The 15,171-nt window shown below is 34.5% G+C and overlaps 1 pseudogene; it reads left to right on the forward strand.

The window, feature by feature from the left end:
* The first annotated feature begins 743 nt into the window (after positions 1-743).
* LOC103594540 lies at positions 744-3,466 on the forward strand (annotated as a pseudogene).
* Positions 3,467-15,171: the final 11,705 nt, after the last annotated feature.

Genomic DNA, 15,171 nt, shown 5'->3' on the forward strand with positions numbered 1-15,171 from the left:
AACAGTGCTAAGAGGGTGTGAAATCTGATTACAGTTTTTAAAAGGTGGGACCTTTAAAAGGTGATTAGATTGTGAGGACTGTGTCCTCATGAATGGATTAATCCATTCATTGAGTAATGGACATGGTTCTGATGGTTTTAAAGGAGAGCAAGTGAGAAGTTTAGCTCTCTTGCTCTTGCTCAGCCCATTTTCACCATGTGACACCCTGCATCACTGTGAAGAGTCACCAGCAAGAAGAAAGCCCTCACAAGATGTGCTTCCTGGGCCTTGGAATTCTCAGCCTCCAAACTATAATAAATTTTATTCTATATAAATTGCCCAGGTTTAAGTGTTCTGTTATAAGCAGCAGAAGTTGACTAATACAACCAACAACTAGAGGCAGAGACAAATTTGGGTATCTGACTCCAAATGCCGTTATGGAGCTTGTAAAGGCTTCCTTGGAGATGGATACAAATGATGAAAGCTAGAGGTCTCAACCAGGTATTTAACCATTGAACGTTGACACAGGAAAAAAAGAAACACCTTAACTAACTCCACTGGACTATATTAAGAATACCAGATTTTATCTCTTTGATTGGAGGTATTACTAAAGCAACAAACTTAACTGCAAGATGGATTATTGAAAATAAAACTGTAAGTTATGATGTTTGCCTTTTAAAAAGTCATCCTTACTTGAATATCATGCTTTGCAATTTTCAACTAGAAGCTACAACACAGATTAATGTTATCTGCCTCGGTTTCTACTCTTGGATGCTCTTCTCATGATTTCTAGCTTGTCAAAAATATATATCGTGGAATTCCTCAGGACATGTTCAATATCAGTGAAGATTTGGGACTAGATCTTTTTGAGGGAGACATCAGACTTGATGGGATGCAAGATAGAAATTCCATCATTGGAGAAACATATACATGGCCACATACCATTCCACATGTTTTAGAAGTTAGCTTGGAAATGAATGCCAAGGGAATTATCCTCAATGCATTTGAACATTACTGCTTAAAACGTGCATTGACTTTAAGCCTTGGGCTGGAGAAACTAACTATACATCAGTGATCAAGGGCAGCAGCTCCTGGTCTTTAGTAGGAAATAGACATGTAGGAAGGCAGTAATTTTCCACTGGGGCAAACTGTGACAGGATAGCAATGGTTCAACAGGAATTCTTCTATGCACTGGAATTCTGGCATGAGTAGTCATGTTCTGATTGGGATGATTATGCCTTTATAATTTGGGACAGAATTCAGTCAGGCAGAGAGCCTGATTTTAAAACCTGTGATGACCAAGTATCAGATTCCCTGAATGTTCTATATGATCTCATTTGGGTAATGAAATACAATAAAACTGCATTCTAAAATGAAACAGAACCAACAATTGTAACAAGAATTTCAGACTTTGAAGATATGATCAGACAGCAAATGAATTTCAGTGACTATGATCTTTCAAAGTTGAATCAATTGTAAAACTGCTCCTCTTCCTTGAGTTTTATGGACTCGTAATTTTGAAGTAGAAAATGTGTATGGTATGATCCAAAGTTCAGGTCATAGTGCTGACTTTCGGTGGATATCACAGGTTCCAGAGGGCCAGAGAACAATCATTCTAACATGGGCCAGTACAAGGATTCTGGTTCTTCATGCATTTCAATGCTACCTTTGTAAATGTGGTGACCACAGCAGTGTTGGAAAGTAGAACATTGTACCCTAGAAGAGGATCTCAGTGCCTGCAATTTTATTTATATAACAGTAAAAGTGAAAGTGACAAACTTGTTACCAGGCACAGGTCTCAAAGGCAAACTACTCAAAAGTCAAATGTTATGAAAATGGAAGCCACCTTTTATTCAGGAATATCAGTGACCTGAGGAGAAATGTTAGGCTAACTCATCTCTATGGTAAACCCAAAGGAGAACTGCCAAGACTAAAGCCATCTCAAAGACTCAGATTTACTGGGAGGCAGTTAAAGAGGGGGTTGAGAAAATGGAACATGGGAAATGAAAAGCAGGAGGGAGGGGGATGTGAGCTGTGGGAGCTCCATGCAAGGAGCCAGGTGCAGGGTCTCTCCAAGGCTCCATCTGGTTTCTGCTCCTGTCCTTGCTGTTATCTCAAGGGTCCTGCTAGAAGGGTGGAATCAGCATAGATTTATTGATGTCTTCCTTGGTTTCACAGAATCTGAATAGTACATGCAAGCCTGCAGCTCCAGCTGACTGGAAAACAACTTTACATTCATGTAGGTAATGTCATCTTGCCCCATATTCAAGTTTCAAAACATCAAATAACCATGGAAAAGAGAGAACTCAGAGAAATTCATGCCAAGAAAAAAACTGCCCTTTTAAATTCTTTTAGAGCCCACGTGGTTTTAGGTCCCAACATGGCTTTAGTCTTGCTCACTCCAACAAACTGAGTGTATATATCATGGAGTATTCTGTAGGCAATGTGAATAGTAGTGTAAGCCTTGTGGAAGAAATAAAAGAAAAACCCATTAAGAGTTGGCAAAGTTACTATGTAAAATTGAAAGTGACCAACAAATTTAGAGTAGTGTTTGAAGAATGCTGAGGCTCCAGTGCATCATTGATCGGTCTGTCTACTGATGACAATAATCTTTCAGAAACATGGTGTTTCTGAAAACACCTCATTATGTGCCTCGTCATATCTGGCATATAAGGAATTTCACACATTACACTGGAAGCGCAAATGGAAGTCTACATAGCCCTCCATTTTATTCTTCTAAAGGTTATGCTTTCAGGTTTCCTTGAATCTAAGCCATTTGACTAATGCAGGAATATTTATATTTCCATTTGGTTTCCACTTGATCTCTGGAACCAGTGATGGTCAATTACAGTGGCTGTGTCCTTGGCAATATAATACAAGAACACTCTTGGATCAAAACCCTGACACTTGACAGCATATGTCCAAACAGTGGATGTAACTACATACCATTTATGACCACCAATAATGGACCCTCTTTTAGGACAGGTCTTCCAAAGTGAAAACAGTGGCTTTTTCCCCTAATGAAGCTCAGTTTAGAAGATGTATGGCTTGTGGAACCAGTGCCTTTATAACCCATGAGAAGATGAGAAACAGAGACTGTATGAATAGAAATGATGTTTATATTCTACTTACAGTGGAAGACATATCTGACCTCAATTCTACACAAATTCAGTCAGTACCAACCTCTGGCATCAATGAACTGTTCTCAAAAGTCACATGTGAGAATGGAAGCATCTGCACTGCTCGAGATGACAACGCTGAGTGCAGGTGTCCATCAGGGAAAAACAGATGGTACGTGGAAGAAAGGTGTGAAAAGAGAGACTCAACCTGAGACACCATTGTCATCACCACTTATTTCACTGCTGCTGTGTTCTTCCTGATGCTGATAATCAACCTCATCAGTGTCTATTGTACCAGGAAGATATATCATAAAGGGACAAATTCAAAGAAAGCATATATGTCTCTGGAAAATCTTCATGCTTTTTGAAGATTAACTCAACAATATTGCCAGCAAATGAAATTAAAAATATTCTTCATTATGGATTTCACCTAAGCTATAGTATAATGACCTCATTCTTCTAAAAATGGATCTCTGTAAATAGCTGGATGTACTATAAGTCATTATTTTGTAAAACTCAAATTAGTAGAAAAAAAATCTAAAACTTTTATTTTGCTATTGTGTTAATTTTTTAATTCAAACTAATGTAGTAAGAGTTATAATCTCAAAAATTAGTATCAATTAATAGTAAATAAATTGGTTATGTTTGAACTTATTTAGACAGAACAGTTAAATTTTTAAAATGTCACAGGTGCTGATAAAACATTAATGTATTTGTTGTGTTATACCCACATATAACTAATCCAGGTATTATTAGGTATGAATTAGTTCCTGGTATAAACAGAGGTACAAATATTTTTTTTAAATACACTGTACCATGTTATTAAATAATTTTTTATCAAATCCTTTAAAAAAATTACTTTCACGGGACAAAAACTGGAGGTTTTTTCCTACATTAGTGTAATTTTTAATATGTTGACTATAATTTAAAAACATAAGCATTTATGTTCCTGAAATGCTGAGCAGTTTGTTGACTCTAGGATTTTAATATGGTAGTCAATTTCCCATACATATATTTTTAAAAATAAATGATTTTAATGTTTCTTATAACTAAATGACTACAGTGATTCCACCACTTTTGTATACTATGCTTTTATCTTCATATCTACACAGTAATATATAAATATTTAATGATTGTATTGGAGAAAAGTCCATTTTAAAACTGTTGTTGCAAACAGCATCTACAGAAATGATCAGAAAATTATAATAGATCAAAAAAGATTTTAGTCATGGGTTTTAATAAAACAAATATTTTAAAAATATATAGATATATATAAAGGAATCAGACCCAATCAAACATAAATGTTCTATTTTTGTCTGTAATGTCTACTGTAGATTTAGCTATATATTTTTGAATGTACTCAGGGAAAATAAATCTTCATATTAATATGTTTGTACTCATGAAGATGTACATGTCTAATAAGAGTCTTCAAGCAGATACCAGTTAAAGTCATTGCTAGTAAATGTCTTCTATGGTTTGGTGTGCATCACCATTTCATTCATTAGCTGAAAAGTTCAATTAACTGTTTTTTTCCTGAGCCAAAAAGGTCAAATATTACCTGTCATGGCAGTTGGATATGGTTTCAAACCAGATTGCTCTGAAGTCTTTTGTAAAAATAGAAAAGGACTATTTTCTTGGCACTCACTATGCAACCTACATTTACTGTCCTTAAAGTGCTTGAAAAATTGCATACATTTTAATAAAAATAAGCAGTCAGACCCAAAGTTCAAGTAAACTGATGTTTATTAAAAAATTACTACTTCAAAGATTGAATGATTTGATTTAGTTCTTAGCCATTACACATCTATTTAATCAATAAGTCATTAGTGAGATATATTGTGTATATGGTGGTAAATAAAACTGACATTCTTCCTTACATTGTGAAAAATTGGCTCTTTCTTATTTTTATCTCACTTATTCTCTCTTACAAATTATTTCTCACATATTTTCTTTTTAATATTTTTTCCATATTAAGAGATTCTTATTTTTTCTAATTTAGTACAATAGAAACATTAATTGAGAATCACCACTCATCTTTTAATGCTAGTACTATTTAATATTATCTGTGGAATAACATCAGTACATTTTGTATCTCAGTGAATTTAATCTCTCTAATCATGTTTAATCATAAGCCATATGGGTGAACCATTTTCAAGTAGAAATATTAGAATCATGAGCATGTTTATTCTAAAATTTATAATTATCAATAATTTCTCTTGTTGGGTTAAACAATAAGTTAAAGCAATTATTCAAACAGGAAATTCAGGCAAAAATAGACCATTCTTCCATATGTGAGGAATTGAGGATAGTTAAAAATTTAAAATATCTTCTTTGAATGAATCAGTAAAAACGGTCCTCTATATTGATTAAACATACCTAATAATCTTCTAAAATGTGGAGTATACTATAAAGCAACTATATTTCACAGGGCCTAGTTTCTTGTAGTTTCAGGCTTAGCCTAACATTTTGAAATTACATATAGAAATGCTAACCTTGCAAAAGATAGGAAAATTTCCCTAGGCTTAAAGTCTCTGTTGTAAGATATAGAATTGTAACACAGCAAGGTTACTGGCTCAAGGACAGACAAGTTATTGATTGATATGTAAAGATATTGGGAAGTAGTGTAGGGAAAGAGAATGTTTGCTAAGACCAAGCTTGTGTTGGTGGATCGACTTAACCTGCAAATGGCATTACGGAATGTCACTTTGCTTGTTTTACTAATGTTACCAGCCGCTATTGTTAAACCTGTTAAACTACACTTAGCAAAAACCCCACCTATGCTCTTTTCCTGTAACTTCCTGGTCTGGAGAATAAATGCGGGGCAAGAACCCCAGTTCATGGTTAATTTCCCAAAGGAAGCAATGCTTCACTCTTGAGAGTTCTGGGAGATTAACCTGTTTGGGGTCTCTCACTGCTCGGAAGAGATGGGCTTTGAGTAATCCTTTTCATGGCTCTGTCACCCAGGGGAAGAGAGATGACAAATCAGTAGGAGGAAAAGCAACACCCAACCCTTTAAATTACTGGTGACTTTCATTTTGTGTCAAGTGAGAAAACCCAGGATATATGCAACATGGATGGCAATACCCTGTATGAGAATAAACTGCGTTTTTTCTTTCAATAATTTAAGTACTTTTAAATCTCAAAAAGATCTAAAGGCACAGTACAGATAATTCTGGTTATTTTAGAGATATATATGTATAACTGTTGTAAGATAAAGATAAATATTTTAATTATAAGTAACTTCCGGGGGCAGGGGGGAAAGAGCAATACCCATCTTTTGATTGCACCACTGGCTTAAATATAGGATAAGATTATTCAAAAATTGATCTCCCAAATTAATAATACATAAGACAGGCCTCTTAACAATCTCTCATACTCAATGACTGAATTACAGCATAATGTGATCTGATTATAGTCAATTCCCTTATTGATTTGGAAATGTGCTTAAATGGATTTAATATAAAATTGAAATAGTTTTATGATTAGAACTTCATGCTTTTCTTTTTCTTTTATATAATCATACTTTCTTCTTTGTATTTATAAATTCTGCCATACAATTATGACAGTAATATAAATATGTATCATTTAGTCTGTTGAGGGAATAACAGAACATGAGATTCAAATTATTATCTTATGAATTTATTCAGGATTGACTACCAATCACACAATTTACATTCAAAAATCTTTCTAATATAGATTTATTTTAGTACCTTTTCAAAAGCTTAATCTCAATCCTCAATTTTACTTTATCCACTTATGCTACTATGCTATGCTTTTACTATGCTATATAGTACTGTATTATGCCCTTATAATAAGTGCCTTTTAAAACTAATTATTTATATCAGCAGAGTTTATATAATCATCCTTCCAACACCTAATTTAAATATTAATTTCTTAGTCTTACATGAATGGAAAAGACTTTTATACATCAATATAAAATAGCCATGATTATTTTACAAGAAGCATTTTTTACTTCAAAGTTTAACCTGATAAACATTATCACTATAGCACAATTTTTTCACTTTTATATTTAGAGGCCAATTGAAACAACAGATACTGGATTTTAGCACAGCATGAAGAGAATTAATTATGCATCTCCAATTAAGGCCAATTAGGGTTGTAATTCTACTCCTTTGCACACCAGGCAAAAAAATCTACCCAAAGTGTCTAATAAGCATGGAAAGTTCATTAATGTTATGTTTGGCCCCCATGTCTATTATCTTCTCCTGCAGTGTTCTGTGGATTACTAAAACCTACTGGAAATTATCTATTGAATATGTATAACATCTAATACCACCATTTATAGGGATTTTTAATATGAAAAAAATACATTAATAGATTAACATTTGTAATATTTCTAGAATTTTGTAAAACATTTAAGGAAGTTTTGTATTGGATGACTTGATAGAAGATAATTTTTAAAATCCTCTACCCTGAACATTTTATTCAGGAAGTCATTATTATGCTGTCCTGAAATGAGTCTAAAAAGCTCCATGTAGTTCTTAAAAGGATTAAAAATTGCATTTCTATTGGCAATTATTACATTTGTTGTATATATACAAAGATAGAAAATCTGTTACTTCACATTTTTAATGATCTTTTCTCCATGAAAAATACCTGCAAATAGTATGTTTTATATTGAAAAGCATTTTAAACCAATGAAAATCTGATCCAAAATAAGAGATATGGGAATAAATGGGCCAATAAATGTGATCTTTATTGTTGGTTTCTTATATAGAAATCAATTCTGTTCAATAATATTTTCCATGAACATCTGTTTAAAACTCTCTATATACTACAACTGTAAAATACTTTATATTTTAAGGAAATCATGATACAAATTAGAACAGGGTAGTTTAGAACAAAACAAACATTTTTATTTGAACTACTTGCCTGTTCCATGAAGAAATAGCTTTAGTGTGGTTATATAAATATTAAATTCAAGTGCAGGTAAAATTTTAACCAAAATCTTAACATAAATTACAAATACAAAATAAATATCAACAGGCCTAAAAAATGACTACTGATTTCAAAATTTAGGGTATTACGAGTGTATAATAATGTTAAGATTTAATGTATACACAATGGAATATTACAAAGCTATTAAAAAGAACAAAGTTCTGCCATTTGCAGCAACATGGATGAGCTTGGAGAAAATTATATTAAGGGAAAGAAGCCAAGCGCAGAAATAGAAATACTGCATCTTGTCATCCATATGTGGAAGCTAAAAAAGAGAACAAAACAAAGCAATTTTTTAAAAATAAATTGAACTGTTAAAAGAAGAGAGAAGAACTGAGGTTACTAGAAGTTGGAAAGGGGAGGGGGGAGGAGGGATAGTGAGGGGCTGTTTGGTGGACACAAAATTACAGCTATATAAGAAAAATAAGCCCTATGGTTGTACAGTTAACCCAGGAATCTATAATTAATAATGATTTTCTGTATGTAACCAAATGACTAGAAGAGAGGAGCTCAAACATGCATGAAGATATGTTTAAGTTTTGCAATGATGAACTGGCTAATTACACTGAATAGATCACCACACAATTTATACATGTATTGAAATATAGGTCTGTACCCCATAAATGTGTCCAATCAATATATTTCAATAAATTTTATTGGAAAAATAAACACATTAACTAAATAGAAAATAAAAATAAAATATTTTTTAAAAGATACACATGTATATGGTCAGTTGAATTGAAACAATGCAATTCAATGGAAAATGAAAATTCTTTAACAAAGGAGTCAGTACAACTGGATATCTTTTAAGAAAAACAACATATGTAAAGACAATTAATGTATCTCACCTCATACTTCATAGAATAAAAATAAACTACTTCAGAATGGATTGAACACTTACCCATCATGCACTTATCGAAAAAGAATAACCAACAAAAAGATTAGCAGGACTTCAGAAACATTAGAACTCACTTATCAGAAATCACAATCAAGGGCCGAGCCCGTGGCGCACTCGGGAGAGTGCAGCGCTGGGAGCACAGCAGCGCTCCCACTGCTGGTTCAGATCCTATATAGGGATGACCGGTGCACTCACAGCGCTCACTGGCTTAGCGTGGTGTGGCCAGTCTCAAAAATGGACAAAAAAAAAAAAAAGAAATCACGATCAAGAACAAGCAAATGAAAGCTACAGATAAAGAGAAAATATTTAATATATGCCTATATAAACATATAAATATGTGTGTGTGGTACGTGTGGAAAGGATATATAAATGATTTACAAATCAATAATAATAAAATAAACAGCACAGTTTCTTTTTAAATGGGCAAAATTTGGGCAGACACTTCACAAAGGAGTGTATACAAGTTAACCCATAAGCACATGAAAAGTTGTTGAACATTGTTTCTCATTAGGAAATGCAAATTTAAACCACAATGTGATATCACTTTGCACCCACTAGAGAGGTTATAATTAAAATGACGAAATATTGGAGAGGATAAAGAATAACTAACTCATACTTTGCAGGAAGAAGTATGAAACGTTGTAGTTGCTTGGAAAATTTAGTTGACGGTTCCTTAAAAAGATAAATACACATCTATTTTCTAATACTCTATATGAGCCAGTCATTCCACTCTTAGGTATTTACCTAAGAGAAATGAAAATATTTCCAGGAAGAGATTTATACAAGAATATTTTATGCAGTTTTATTCATAAGAACCAAAACCTGAAAAAAATACAAATGACTATCAACAAAAGAATGGTTATCAAATTGTTGCATATCAATTCAATGAAATTTTACTCTACAATAAATAATAAAATATAATTACACAACATGTGTGACTGTCAAAAACATTACTTGAGAAAAAGAAGTAGATATAAAAGAACCCATGTAAAATAATTTCATTCAAATGATCTTCAAGAATAGGCAAAACTAATTTATGGGGATAGAAATAAGAACAATCATTGACTAGAAAGTTTCACAGAAAGGACTGGTTAAAAAGACATAAAGGAGAAATTTCTAAAGTGATGGACTTGTCTAAATCTTTATTGGGGTTTTGATGGATGTATATTTGTCCAAACTCATCAAACTGCATTTACAAACTGTGCACTTCACTCATATAACTATATATCAGCAAAAGAAGATACATAAAACATGTCACTTTATATTATTTGCCTGTGTAGTTTTGTATGTAGTGAGGTGCTAAGAACTGTGAAAAATCTTGTATCATAGCTTACTTTTAACCTAATAAGCTTGCCTACCACTGTTTTGTGGATAGTGGCAGAAGAACCGATACCTCTGTGTAGGAGTCAAATGCCTTTCTTAGGTATGGTACACAGGGCAGGATGCACTGTATGTTTACATCAATCCCTTAACCCCCATGTTCCATAGGAGCAATGTGTATTGGCCCAGATGGATGCTACATGCACAAACCATGGTTTTGTGTCAGAGCTGAGAAAACCCTTAATTTTCTAAGTAGGCTGCTAGCAAATCTGTCCAAAACTTGCCCTACAGGGAGAAAATATCTTCATTACTGTATTCAGGAAAAGTCTCTACTCTCTACCCTGAAGGAAACACTATTTCTGCCTTTTAAGGCTATTCTCTATACAAATATTCTGGAAAAGATATCCGGAAAAAGCTAATATTAGTCATGCAGAAAAGCCATGAAAAGTCATGAAAAAGTCATTAAATGCATATTACTAAGTGAAAGAAGCCAATCTGAAAAAGGATGTACACGGTTTGATTCCAACTATATGACATTCTGAAAAGGCAATACTCTGGACACAGTAAAAAGATCAGGGGGTGGGGGAAAGGAGAGATCAATATGCAGAGCACAGAAGATTTTTAGGGCACTCAAAGTACTCTGTATGATAGTGTAATGATGGATACATGTCATTATACATTTGTCCAAACCCATAGAATAATATGACACCAAGAATGAGCCTAATGTGGACTTGGGTCAGTGTGGTGATGTGGTGATGTGTAGGTTCATTAATTGTAACAAATGTACCACTCAGGTGGGGGATGTTGATAACAGGCTGTGTGAGTATAGCAGCAGAGGGTGTATGGAAAACCTCTGTACCTTCCTCTAAATTTTGCTCTGAATTTAAAAAGTATTCTAAAAACTAAAGCCTATTTTTTTAAAGTTTAAGAAATATGTGAGGCGAGGTTGGGAAGATGTTGGTCAAAGGATACAAAATATCACTTAGACAGGAGGAATAATTTTAAAAGATCTATTGTATGCTGGCGAGGTTGCAGAGGAAAAGGAACTCTCATACACTGTTGGTGGGACTGCAAAATGGGGCAGACTCTATGAACAATGGTATGGAGGTTCCTCAAACAATTGCAGATAGATCTACCACATGACCCAGCTATCCCACTGCTGAGAATACACCCAGAGGAATGGAAATCATCAAGTCAAAGGTATACCTGTTCCCCAATGTTCATCGCAGCACTCTACAATAGCCAAGAGTTGGAACCAGGCCAAATGTCCATCAGCAGATGAGTGGATATGGAAAATGTGGTATATCTACACGATGGAATACTACTCTGCTATAAAAAAGAATGAAATACTGCCATTTGCAGCAACATGAATGGACCTAGAGAAAATTATATTAAGTGAAACAAGTCAGGCACAGAAAGAGAAATATCAGATGTTCTCACTTATTTGTGCGAGTTAAAAATAAATAAATAAAAACACAAAAACCCGGGGGGAGGGGAAGAAGATACAACAATTACAATTCCTTTAAGTTGATACACAAGTGAACAGAAAGGACATTGATGGGAGGGAGGGGGGAGTGGGGTTTCGGTAATTGGCCACAATAATCAACCACATTGTATATTGACAAAATAAAATAAAATAAAATATTGAAAAAGGAAAAGATCTATTGTACAACATTGTGACTATAGTTAATTACAATGTACCGTGTACTTGAAGATTGCTAAGAGAATGGATTCTAAGTGCTCTTACTGTAGAAAAAAACAATTAGTATGTGAGGTAAAGGATGTATTAATTAGCTTGATTTAGCCTTTCCATAATGTATACATATGTCAAAGCATCATGTTGTATACCATAAATATATGCAATTTTGCCAATTAAAAATAAATTAATAAAAAAAAGACAATGATATTTTACAGGTTGTTTTTAAAAAGGTGTACCATGCTAATCAATTGAGAAAATTTGCAGAGACAGAGAGAAAGAGAACAACAAAAATACCTTATTGTAGTAAGTAAAAAAAGGGGAATAGATTATAAAATAGGTCTTTTTATTTTTAAATTAAACGACGCCTCATCAACTCACTAGCAACAAAATGGAAATTAAAGTTATTTATTTATCTACCTATCTAGGAAAAAACAAACAAACAGATGACACATAAGTAATATGTGCTGGGTGGGGTCTGCACAGGTATGACATGGAAAGTATCTCAAATTTTGGGTAGATGAATATAAAAAGAAATGCCATCTTCAGGTAATATATGTAAAGCTTCATAAAAACTTTTAGTTTAGATTTCTAAAATAGGGTTTTCTGATTGAGAACAGTATTCCCTTGGTTCATTTTGCTCAAAAATAAAAGTATATGATGTTTATGTAACTCACTTCCCATTGACCCCAACTCTCCATTGTGAGTTTATTGGCTTTCTGGGCCCTGGATTGTGAGCTTTTGTGATTGTGATTTTGGTTGAGTGATAACTGTGGGGTTATGAATTCCATGACTCTTCAGAAAATCTGAAGGTGGAAAACTTGAGTGGAGGACGAACATCCTCCACCGACCCACAGCCCCTAGGATTTGATGATCTGTGGTCCACTGGGGAAAAGACTATTTGAGTCTCAAGACTAAAAAAAGAAAAGATAGTAAACGAACAAAAAATGATGTCTACTTAGAGGTTCCAGGAAGGACACCTTGCCATGGATGACTTTTCAGTAGCATCACTGAGAAAAAAAATGCAGCACTTCTGGCTTTCCTGAAAGTCCCGAAGATGCAGTTCTCTAGGGTGACAGTGGCAATGACTTCTGTAAAGGACACAATAGTCTCACTCTGGAATATGCCTCAGGCATTCACTGTCTGCTGAGCTGTGAAAAGGAGCTATTGGGCAGGAGGGCTCTGTGGAGATAATGCCACTTCACATTTAACAACCTTTCAATTTCACACCATTGCCCTGAGGAAAACTCCAAACTAGAGCTGATCTCTGGGTATAACCCAACCTCACCTCACATATCTTTCCTTTCCCTCCCTGATTATGCTCCAGATACACAAAACACCTTGCAATTCTTGAAGAAATGTGCTTTTTGAATCTCAAGGTTTTAATCTATGTATTCATCTCATTATTCACTGCATAAAAATTCTTTATCCATCTCTTCCCAAAGCTTGATCTTTCAGAACAGGGACTGTTTCTTTTGTGTTTGTATAGCCTCACTGCCTGGCACATAGCAGTAAACGATATTAGTAGAATAAATGAAGTAATTCCCAAATGAATAAAAATAAGGATTTTTAAATTAGAAACCTTGTTCTTAGCCTTGTACTCTGTAATAAATGAGTTGTAAGAACTATCTGGATTATAACAAGGATGCTGAAGCCTTCTTTAGAACACAAATCTGTACATCCATCATGACAACCGGGCCCTCCTTCCTGACAGCTCTAATTAAAGGACTATTATTGTACTTGGTATTAAGCTCTCACTGAGCACTAATTTTCTATATAAGAGAAAGCAGAACCAAATATCAGTTTTACCAACTGATCAAATCTAAAAGAAAATTATTAAATTATGTGGGTAAAATAAACAATAATCAGATATTTTAAATGATTATTGATGTTTTCTTCACCCTCAGTACTACTCTAGCAGGAGATATATTATAAAGGTTTACATTGCATCAAATTCTGCTACATATACAAATATTTAATATCAAGAATGAATTTTAAAAAGTCACACATGCTGCTATTAAAGCTAGCAGATGACCTCCCGTCCACCATCACTACAATCTCCATTGTTAGGCACTCTGAGAAGCACCTAGAATCAAGTGTTTTCTCCTGTATCCTAATTGGATCAGGTGCCAGAGTTCTCCGTTACGTGCTTGGTTGCTTAATTTGTCAAGTTTTTATATATTGTTCATAAAAGGATGGTAATGCCTATATGATTTTTCTCATCATGCACACTTTTTGGACACTACTCATCAAACGGTGAAAAATTATTTCTAGCATGCCTAACATTAAATGAATCATACATGCTAATGGTTGAAGCGTTTGTCATACCCATTTATGCAGTGGGCATTTATTAGTAGGGCTCTTCAATTGCTAATTACCCCCAAGGTTGTAGACAATTAACTTCCATACACATATAGAGGCATTTTAAAATAAATGACAATATATTTTAGATTTGTAAATATTTGATCAAAAGATTAGAGGAAAAAAACCCTTAATCCTGAAACCCATCTAGAATCACAAGAAGGTATATTCTTTTCCTGACATCTCCTTTGTCCTCAAAGGCCTCTGGAACCATCTTTTCATTGTGCACTTTTTGCTTCATCTTCTCTATCATACACTTTTCCTCAGCTTTTTTGCCATTCAGTGTTTACTTCCTCCTAGTGTGTTCTATTCTTAGCACAAGTATGCATACCCTCCTCCTAAAAAGGCAAATCGGTAAACAAAACTACATGAAAGGGAGAAAAAATATGCTACCAAATGAAAGAACGACAGGACCCGAGCTGACAGTTCACTGGAGAAGTTCCGCTTTATTTGAGGGTGAAGCATACACTTATAGAGAGCTGAGTTCCAGGAGAGGGTGGTTAGTATGCGGGGCGGTGGCTGATTGGTCGGAAGGGCGGGTGATGATTTTGATAGGCCATACTTTGGCACTGGCAGGAATGTTAGGATCTGGAAGAGAAGCCGGAAAGGTGCCATGTTTTAGGGAATGTCTCCTTTGGGGTTTTATGGGGCCCTACATTCCTCCCTTTTTCCTCTATTGGGGGGTAAGGTCATCAAGATCTTCGAGCTACTTCCTGCTGGAAAGGGGCATTGAGGGGGGAGGAACAGGGAGGAGAAGGAAGCCCTTTATTATACCCCAAAGGAGAGTGGTAAATAGGGTGATTTTAAGGGGGGAGAAATCCATGAAGGTCCCTTGGAGC

The sequence above is a fragment of the Galeopterus variegatus genome, unplaced genomic scaffold (assembly GCF_000696425.1).
Source record: "Galeopterus variegatus unplaced genomic scaffold, G_variegatus-3.0.2 Scaffold1575, whole genome shotgun sequence".
Lineage (NCBI taxonomy): Eukaryota > Metazoa > Chordata > Mammalia > Dermoptera > Cynocephalidae > Galeopterus > Galeopterus variegatus.